The 9,926-nt window shown below is 41.7% G+C and overlaps 1 protein-coding gene across 1 annotated transcript in view; it reads left to right on the forward strand.

The window, feature by feature from the left end:
* The first annotated feature begins 9,272 nt into the window (after positions 1 to 9,272).
* The window catches only part of klc3 (kinesin light chain 3), a 21,325-nt gene continuing 20,671 nt past the window's right edge, over positions 9,273 to 9,926 (forward strand). The window contains exon 1 of the mRNA XM_008296658.1: positions 9,273 to 9,457. The gene's annotated coding sequence lies outside the window, so the exon portion shown is untranslated. The remainder of the gene's footprint in view (positions 9,458 to 9,926) is intronic.

The raw sequence follows: 9,926 nt of genomic DNA on the forward strand, positions 1-9,926 counted from the left end.
ACTGTGAAGCATGGAGGTGGCAGCATCATGATGTGGGGATGTTTTCAGCAGTAGACCCTGGAAGGCTTGTGAAGGTAGAGGGTACACCTACGCTTTTGACGTTACTGTGAGCTGAGATTAATCTTCAGCCTTTTATGAGAGGATTTACGATGACAAACATTCAAAATAAGCATATTTTGCAACAGAAGGGTGTTCGTGTTAACTTGCTGGGAATTGCGGGAGGGGGAAGGTAGACTGGAGATGGCGGTTCATATTTCTAGTCCTGGCTGTGACTCAAAAGCAGGGGTAGTAAAACATCAGGGTGCTCAAAGAACACAGTGAAAGGGCCAATGGAATCAACATGGCAGCCATTAAAGATCAGCCAGGTGATTATTTCAGCTCAGTCTTGGGGTTTGATGTGGCCTTTTGGTAGCTCTTATGCACCTTATGTCATTTATAGCCTATGCTGATGACAATCAACTTTACATACATACAACTACGACTGGTTTCTAAACTTATAGATGCTGGTTCAAAGCAAATAAAGCATATTCCTTGACTTATATGTGACTAATAGCTTGTCTGGGTTTTATTTTAGCAAATGATAATATGCAGTAACTTCACTTTGGTGCCTAATTGTGTACTTTTCTGCCACTTAACACACACGTTTGCCAGGCTACACGTGAGCCTGCATCCATCCCTCCAGCTTGCCTTCCTTTGCAGCCTAAAAGCTGCAGGTACATGCTGTGTTCACGAGTGTGGGGAGTCTCAGCTCCTTTGCTCTAAATCAACACTCAGGCTCCAGTTTCACAGCTGTGGCCTGACCATCCACAGACATGACTTTCCAAATTAGTCTTGCTCACCCACTGTGAACTCACTCTCACATGAATGACCGCACACCTACTTATTACCATAACAACCAATAACAGGACACGAGTCTGTGCCGAAGAACATACGCAACCGAAACCTTTTCATTTAGTGAGAGAACAGTCGCTGATTCCTATAAGATCACTCAGTTTAAAGGATAGAACGGCACACGTGTCTTACATGTCTTACCCAAGTGCAAAAAGTGTAAATTAATCAGCCTGGAAAACAGCCCAAAAGGCTCTATTTTACATGTAAAAGTGCCATTTTTCCCTCCGCTCCGCTTTAGCGCAAACCTCCAGTCAATAAAACTCAAAGGTCATGCTGACTGACGTGTGATATGTGCTGTGTGCGTCTTCTGCCCATTCAGACCGCTTAGTTCTGTAGCTCGAATGCCACTGTGGCGCACATCCAGTATCCCAGTTTAGACTGTCATTCTATCTCCCAGTACTACCCCCACACACACCCATATCACCCACCCCCCCCTTGCCCACCGCAGAGCCAAACAGCCCCAGAACCCTGCAGCTGCCCCGGGGAAACAGGCACCAAGGACAGTTATGTAAACCAGTAACACTGTGTGAATCATTTATAATGATTTTTAATCTGAGTCTCATGAGCAGAATGTGCAAAAGAAAAAAAAAAATCGGTTCAATACTCATGGGGGGGGGCTTAATGCATACTAAATGGTATCGAGCTGGATTCTAGCGTTTGTTTTCTGATGCTGCGTGAGAATATGTCGTTGGAAGATATGTAAAATAGCTCTAGTGCTTCGGAGGCATGTGGAAATGTTTGCACTGCCTGAGCCGCGTTGCTGGGCGAGTCGGTGCACTGTGCATGTATGCATGTGCGAAAGTGTGCGTGTGGGCGGTAAACACTTACACAACCCATTACAACAGCCGTGCATTAGTGACATCTGTGAAGCTGATGTTGCTGCATTTTTGTTGTGTGAGTACGTGGTGTGTTTCTGCTGCTCTTGCATAATACATACATACATAGTTTGTATAGTTTTGGAAGCCTTCAGGATCAACTCCTTCTTGCGACTTCCACGCATCACATTTTGCAAGCTGCTCGTTTGAGTTTTATTGTTGGTGATTCTCAGATGCAGCCGCCGACATACGTATACACACGATTTCCTAAATGTCGTTGGGGTTTGGCGTGCAGTTTGATGGCACATTCTTATTCACAGCGAAGGCCTTAGGGAGCAGCTGAGGGTAACACGCATTCACACATTCACACATGGGTGTTGCCAGGAACAACTGGCAGTCTTGGCCACCAGCGGCATCTGTGAAGACAGGTTTGTGATGTTTCTTTCCACATTATAGAGCAACTTATAGCGTCGGAGTGGTTCCTGCACTGAGGGAGAAGAGAGAACAAAACCTGGGAATGTGTAAAGAACAAGAACATAAGTTTACGTCATTGTTTTTAAAAGAGTTGATATTAGTGTTTTAAACTCAAGCAAATCTCCTCATAATCCCCACGTGTGACTTCCTACATTCTCTTATGAAACACATCAGAGGCCTCGGGAAGATCCAGGATGCTGTTGCCGTCTCTGGATTCTTCAGATTTTTAACCTGGATTAACAGTTTCCGAGATAAGAGTCTTGCGCCACAGCAGGAAGAATTATGTCAGCAGTTTGAGGATCCCGCAAATAGACTCGGGAATTTGAAAGACAACCTCTGCCGACATGTGTGCATGTTAAGTCTGTCTCACGGTGGAAAGCGTCGGGATGGAATGAGAAGGGGGCTGAAGTGAGGAGTGACGGCGTTTGGGCCAATGAGATGTGAGGCTTTGTGCAGCACACAGAGGGAACAATATGACATGTTTTGCAGTGGGAATCGTGCACAATACTGATTCTTGACTCATGATTCGGACGCGTCATGAAGGAAACACAACCGCCGACTGATTTATCAGCGGGTTTTTTTAGACAAACAGTACAAAGAATGTGGACCGGGGTTTAAATTGTGCGTACATTTCCTGAAAAAGGCCGCCCTCACTAGAAAGACACTTTGTTCTCACATGTTGGGAAGCACTCCTGGATGTGTGAAGCCTCGTGTGTCAAGCCATGTCATCCGAGTCAGCGCCAGTTGGGTCTTAAGAAATGACAAAAATCTGGCGGTGTGAGTTAGTTGCCGAAGGCTTCGAGCTCTCGGATGGCTGCTGGTGAGCGGGCCGCCGGGGGTTGAGTTGCATTGTGGGTAACGTGGGCGTCAAAGAAGAAGAAGGTGTGGACAATATATCTGGTTCTGCTGCATGAGTTGTTTATGTCCTCTGTGATGGTGTTTGATTGTTTTTTAGGAGCTCGTATGGTGGCTACACAGTAAAGTGATATCACATGACTCAAAGCAGAGGGATTTATTTCAATCAAAACAGAGGCAGTAACGTTAGAAAGACGACAAACCATCACAGCCTGTGCAGCTTTGTGCTCGACTATAATAAATTAGATGTGTTGGTGCCTGAGGGAATCCCACCATTGATTGTCCACCAATCTGCACTGAGCCACTCACGGCTGTAAAAAAAAATCAAAATGCTGGATTATGTAAGTAATTTTGGAGACAGTTTAGAAATCTGCGTGATTTTGATTCTGTGAAGGTGACGGAGGCGAGGCCCCGGTGAAACACGAGCTGCCCGTGGAGGGGAGCTCGGGGGTGAACCACGGACTTCTATCTTTAGTGCCACCTCGCCGGGTCCTCCGATCTCCGATGCCGGTCCTGCCGATTGAATTGCATCGACTCAGCTGTCAGTCTGTCAGTCTCTGCGTCCACCTCTCCGTCCATTCATCCACCGTTTCTTGAGCAGGACAGCAGACGCTGAAGAGGAGTCGGCTGGGGTTTGATGTAGATGTGGAGAGCACATACAGTCGTCCTCAGATGTTTTCATAACCTCCCATTAAAGAAGGAAAAAAACAGCTGAAATAAGTTGAAATTGACAAAAGTAATAATAAATAAAAATTTAATGAACATCATGACGTTGCTTTTGAATTGTGGTTCAACAGAAATATTAAAAAACAAAACAAAAAACAAGCATGATGGACCCATAAACTAACATTTAGTTGAACAACTCTTTGAGCCAATCACTGCAGTCATCAGGTGTTTTCTGTAACTCTCAGTCAGACTTCTGCACCTGTTGACAGGTGTTTGGATTTCACTGCTCATCAGCAAAGTGCTCTCATTTGGACAGTTTGTTATTTTATTTTTAAAATTACTATTTTCAACCACAATTCAAAAGCAACAGCTCATTTCACTCAATAATAATTTAGCGAATTTTTATTTATTATTACTTTTTTCAGTTTCTAGTTATTTGAGTGATTATTATGAATTTTAGCCTTTTCTTGAATGGAAGGGGATGAATACATTTGAGTAGATTGAAGTTTGTCTCCTGTTTTCACTGCTGCCACGAGTGAAACTTGATATTTTTTGTTCCCAGAGGATGAATCTCGTCGATGTTCTACGTTTCAGTTTGTCCACTTCTTCGGGTTTCCAGCTAAATTCCTGCAAAAACAACCCGTTGCTGATTAGCCACTGTTAGCATGGTTAGCGTATTACAGAACAACCAGAACCGAAAGCCTCCGTTGCACCGTTGTGTTAATAACTCTAAACCTTCATGCACCTTTAATCTGCTGCTGTTATTTGTTTATATTCAGGATTTGCACTCATTCCACTGTTGTTGCTGCTTTTATATAGATTATAAACTATGACTGAGCTGTGACATGATCAACACAACGCAACGCAAGTGAATGATCTTCATGCAACATCTCATCTCTGCATTTTTTTCCTAGTGTGTCTTTCAACTTGTTTTTTTTTTATTTAATAGAAAGTCAGATGAAATGTCGTTATACGCCGAGTAAGGACAATAAAGATTCATTCATTCATATCCAACAGAAGCCTTCTCAGAACGTCTGCTGAACGTTGAGCCACGTGACTCCAGACACTCGGCTGTGTACATGTGAGTGTCATTGTTCCCCGTCCTTCTGTAAATCATCCATTTCTAATTTTACATTATTGGGATGTCGGCCAGGACAGCTGGAACATTTCAACTCTGTGTGTGTGTGTGTGTGTGTGTGTGTGTGTGTGTACAATTCTTTGAACGCATGTACAGATACAATGTATGTCCTTGCAGTTACAGTATGTGTCCCATTCACACCTGTGTGTATTCATGTCCATGTGGATTCACCAGTTTCATCTCACTCTCTGCAGCAAATCACACACACAGAACCAATAAATAAATTAAAAACCCATATAAATGTCTCTCCTGGTGACTACAGGCAGCTTCCCGTCTTCTGCGAATCTGATATTTAGTGTGTTATGTGTGAATTAAAAAAGGAGGGAGGGGTTGCAGTTCTAACGATAATTAAGAATGCACGGTCACGAGGTTATTTTTAGCTCAGACACTTTAATGAGCGTTGATGTGGGACGCCGCTGTGAGGTGATAGCAAAATGAAAACAGTGCGATGCATCCTGATATTCAGCTGTCTCATTAGACTTCAGCGTGTGGAGATTAAAAAAAAAACTGGAGCAAAAAAGCTGCGAGCTGGTGGTTAAATCTGCTAATTAAACATTAAACAGATGTTGTAATTAGCAGTTTTACAAACGTGGTGTTGTGCAAAACATGAAAGAAAGGATGAATGAGTTAATAGTACTGCGCTTAACATGTTTATTACAAGATTTCGAAGGCTGAACATCAGAGAAAAGATCATATTTATCAGAACAAAGGAGGAAATAAATCAAGCAGGAAGCGTTTTGTAATTGAGAGGTTGTGTCCGTGGTTTTCTGACTCTGATATAAATAAACACAGTGACACCTGTAAGCATAAAAAGGGAATATTTTTACCACCACAGATGACCAAATAAAGGAGTTTCTATTTTCTGCAGCGAGGTCAAAGGTCCTGAACCACAGAGTTTAATGGGAAATATGTGGAGGCATCGGTGACGATTCCATTTTTTTTGTTATTGTGCACAGATGCTACCACCACTGATGTTTTTCTTATTATGTTTCATCAAAGCTTGTTCATAGAAAATATCAAACAACATCAAGTCGAGCCAGCTTTATTGTCAGTTTGACCATAAATACAAAATACAGAGAACTGAAACTGCCACCCTCTGAGGCCCCACGGTGCAAAACAAACAGACAAAAATAATTAAAATAGCACAAAAAAATAGACAATAAACATAGAATGTAACTCCAACTATAAGCAATAAATAGGCAATAATCAGCAGTGTGTGCAATTTCAAGTCATATGTGAAGCTGCACAAGAAAACTGTAAAATTCAAACTGATTCTACTTTAAATTTAAAATTTTCTAGAAACTAATTAAAAACAAACTTTACTATGTGTGAATACACACTACGGAGTGTCTGATCTAAGAACTCACTTACCCACAATCCCTTTCTCCCTCTGCTCCAGCAGCTCCAGTTTAAAGTTTAAATAACATCCACCAGTGATGTTAATTAAGTCATTTAACTTAGATTTTAACTGATGCCTGTCGTCTGCTGGACAGATTTTTCCTTATATTGTCATTCCTTGTGTCTTGACGGTAAGACGAGACAATAAAATGAAAACCTGGCAGCGGTTTATTGCATCATAATCGTGTCCCAGCGTTGAAGTCTCCTGTGCACAGAGCTGAGGTTGGTTTTATTAGAAGAAACTTAGCTTGTACACGTCTACAGTGCAAAGTGAGGTGTCAAACTTTGGGCTCATTTTGGTTTTGGTGCTGAAAGTAGTCATAAAAAGCTTTAAAAAATAAAAATAAAGACAAGATTGCAAACACCAAGGCACGGTTAAACTTAATTCTGTTGTAATTAATTTACATTTAATTTAATTTGAGCCTTTTATTAAAACTATTTTTCAGGTTTCTGGAGATGATTATCTGCAGAAAATGCCATAAAATAATTTAGCTTTTTGATCATGATGTCTTGTTTCCGTTCACTCAGTCTTTTGGTGGAAACATTTTAAAATCTGAATTAATTAATTTCTGAATAACTCTCACCTTTTAAAAGGATTATTTTGAGTGTGATGATTTGCAACCCCATCATTTTTATAATGTTTATATTTAATGTGTGTACCAATATGTCTTTATTGGTTCATTTCCAGTATATTGTATGTAGAATACTGGTTGACTCTGGTCATAGCTCCGGTCTGTGTTTTATCTTTTTTCCTCGTTGTGCTGTTTTCTTTTCTCTCCTGTGATCAGTTTTTCATGCTCCAGAGCAGCTTAAGGCCTGACACAGTTATAGTTTTATATAATAACATGCTGAGGATAAAGTTTTTGTGACGAGACAGGAACAGAAGCGAAACCACAAGAATCAGTTTGGCAGCCAGATAGCTTTTGCTTTGGGACAATACTTGCATCTCAGGCCTCCATTTGTGTGTTTTCTTGTTTTTCAAAGCTTGCAGTATTTAATATAATATCTGAGTTTGCTGCAGCGTGAAGCTCTGGACGGTTTGTTTTCATCTGCGTGTGTTTTTTCTACTCGTCACTAGAAAACACTGAAGCTGCATCAGTTTTATTTGTTGTCTTTGCTCCTGTGTAGGAACCTTCAGGCACCTCTTCCATGTTCTTCCTCCCTCTCTCTGCACACACACACACACACACACACACACACACACACACACACACACACTTCACATACGTTTGTTCTTTAAATCCAGCGTGTTTGCCTTTAAGCTGCTGAGCCTCCTGCTAAACTCTGCTCTAATGAAGTCTTAATGTAAGTAAAGGTGGCTGCTCCCTAAAACCTCCTTCCTCCTCCGGCTTAACTGATGTGACATTAATAAGACTAATGTGACCTCAGGGTCTCCCACACAGAGACCACCCGCTTTAGCTGCCTGGATAATCTGTGACCAGGAAGCAGAAAACAATGCAAACATGAAAGAAAATAAATAAACAGAAGCAAAGAGAAATCCACAGAACTGAGTGAAGCATAAATATCTCTGTACATCTGCACAGCATGCAAAAGTATATGTATGTATATGTAGGTTCAGAAACCAGAGCAATATTTGTTAAAGGGGAAATAAAACGTGCACATGTGATCATACTTTAAAATAAAATCATGTCAGCAGTATTAATGTGTTTGCTCCTGCAGGCAGTTCCTCTCTCCGGCAGATAGGTGGCCTCCTCCCGGGCAGGGCAGCAGCCTTTATTATACAGATCTATGGCAGCAGCCCCGGCGCCGCGGTGCATGCTGGGAAACATGGGATCAGGTAAGCTGCTCCGCTGCGTCAAGCTCAGCAGACACGACGGAGCGCTGTGATGAGTGGTCCTTCAGAATAAAAGCACGTTTTAAAAAGATTTTCAAGATGATCAAGGTTATTGCAAAATCCTTACATATTTTGTGCACTAATTCTTTGTCTTTTTTTTTTTTTTTTGCCAGGAAGTTGCTGTGCCTAACTACAACCTTATCTGTGCATTTTATTAGATGTGAAGCGCAGAAGCTTCGACATATGACGACAAACATTTGAGTGTTTGTGCACAGTGACGTAAGGCCTTCTCCTGTACAAATTTGGAGTTACCCCTTCTTTCATGGTGAGACCAATAACTTTTAAAACCACCCTTGTATTCTGTGTTTAGATGTTATTTGTGAATTAGTTGCCAGAATGTTTAGAATGCGTACTATCCCTGTTATTTTCTCATATATTGGATAAATGATGACATCCTCACTGCTCAGTTTGTTGCTGTACAATAATTCTGCAGATGACACACATGTATATGCATCTTACTTCCAGCTTGTGATTGTGGAATATATGTGGTATTGCATTGAGCAAATCAATCACTGGACGCGGCAACATTTTCTGACACAGACTAACATAATTGTCTTCGACAGATTATCAACTTTCATTTTGAGTCGCTCTCTCTTAAGAGTCAAGCAAGAAATCTTGGTGTTGCCACGGCATCTAATTAAAAAATTCAGAGCCACCTCAAGGCAATAACCTAATCCACTTTTTACTATTTAAAAAAGATTGCTAACGTTAGAGAAATATTGGCAAACCAAGACATTAAAAGGCTCCCCCACATCTTTTGTTTCTAGTAAATTAGACTACTATTAGGCTACTTGCTGTCTATCTATCTATGTTTATATATAGTTACAAATCTCACTAATGACACTTTTTCCATGGGTGGAATTACAACAGTGGACAACTTTCTATATCTTTTATATCCTCATTTTTATATCCTGTGCTTGCACTATTCTTTTTTTAAATATGTGTATTTCTATACTTATATTTGCACTATTTCTTACATGTACATTCTTCTTTCTAGGATGTGTGCATCTCTGTGTGTACTGCTGCTGACAACACTGAATTTCTCCACTGTGAGATAAAGGCCTAGCTCATCAGGCTTTTATTTTGAAGCCTGACAGCGTGTGTTCCGGCGTTGCTGCCGCCGCCTTGACGCGGGCGGCTCCGTGATGACAGGAGGAGCTGCGAGCCGAGGAGGAGGCGGCAGGTGAATGATTTACAGCCTCCAGTTTTACCTTCTCACCTGTCCACCGGTAAATAAACACGGACGCACTGGGAGCGGAGATGTTCCGCCGCCGCTGACGGCTTTATTGGTCCAAACAAAGGCGATAGATTGAGCTCAAAGTGGACAGAAAGACGGAACCACGCCGCGGGAGCTGGACTTAGCAGGTAGGCTATAAATAACCGTGTCGGTGCGGATCTGGCCGCGGTTATCCTCATGTTTACATCCGTCTGCGGGGCTGTTTTAGAATTAATAACGGGGAAAATGTGGTGTTTTGTAGCGACAGCGAGCAGTGATGTGTCCCTCAATCATAGCGGGCACTTTAATTTATTTAAAATAATAAGAGAAATCCGTCCTGATGTGACGCACTTGTGGTTTTAGCGGCTGTTAGCTTAAAATTAGCATAAAAAGACTTTATTCCAAACATGAGAGGCTGAACTGAGCAGCGATGTTTCCTGTTTCCTTCTGTTTTACACCCCAAAGTCATCATCAGATGAAACAGAACAGAGCCCAAAATCCATAATTAGTGTTTATTAATGTGTTATTATCGTCAGTGTGTGGCTGGATGGACAGATGGACAAGTTCACTGTCAGCCAGGGACGGATTAAGACCAGCAGGCCTCTGGACACATGACAG

This window comes from Stegastes partitus, unplaced genomic scaffold, assembly GCF_000690725.1.
Source record: "Stegastes partitus isolate 25-593 unplaced genomic scaffold, Stegastes_partitus-1.0.2 Scaffold1145, whole genome shotgun sequence".
In the NCBI taxonomy this organism is placed as follows: Eukaryota; Metazoa; Chordata; class Actinopteri; family Pomacentridae; genus Stegastes; species Stegastes partitus.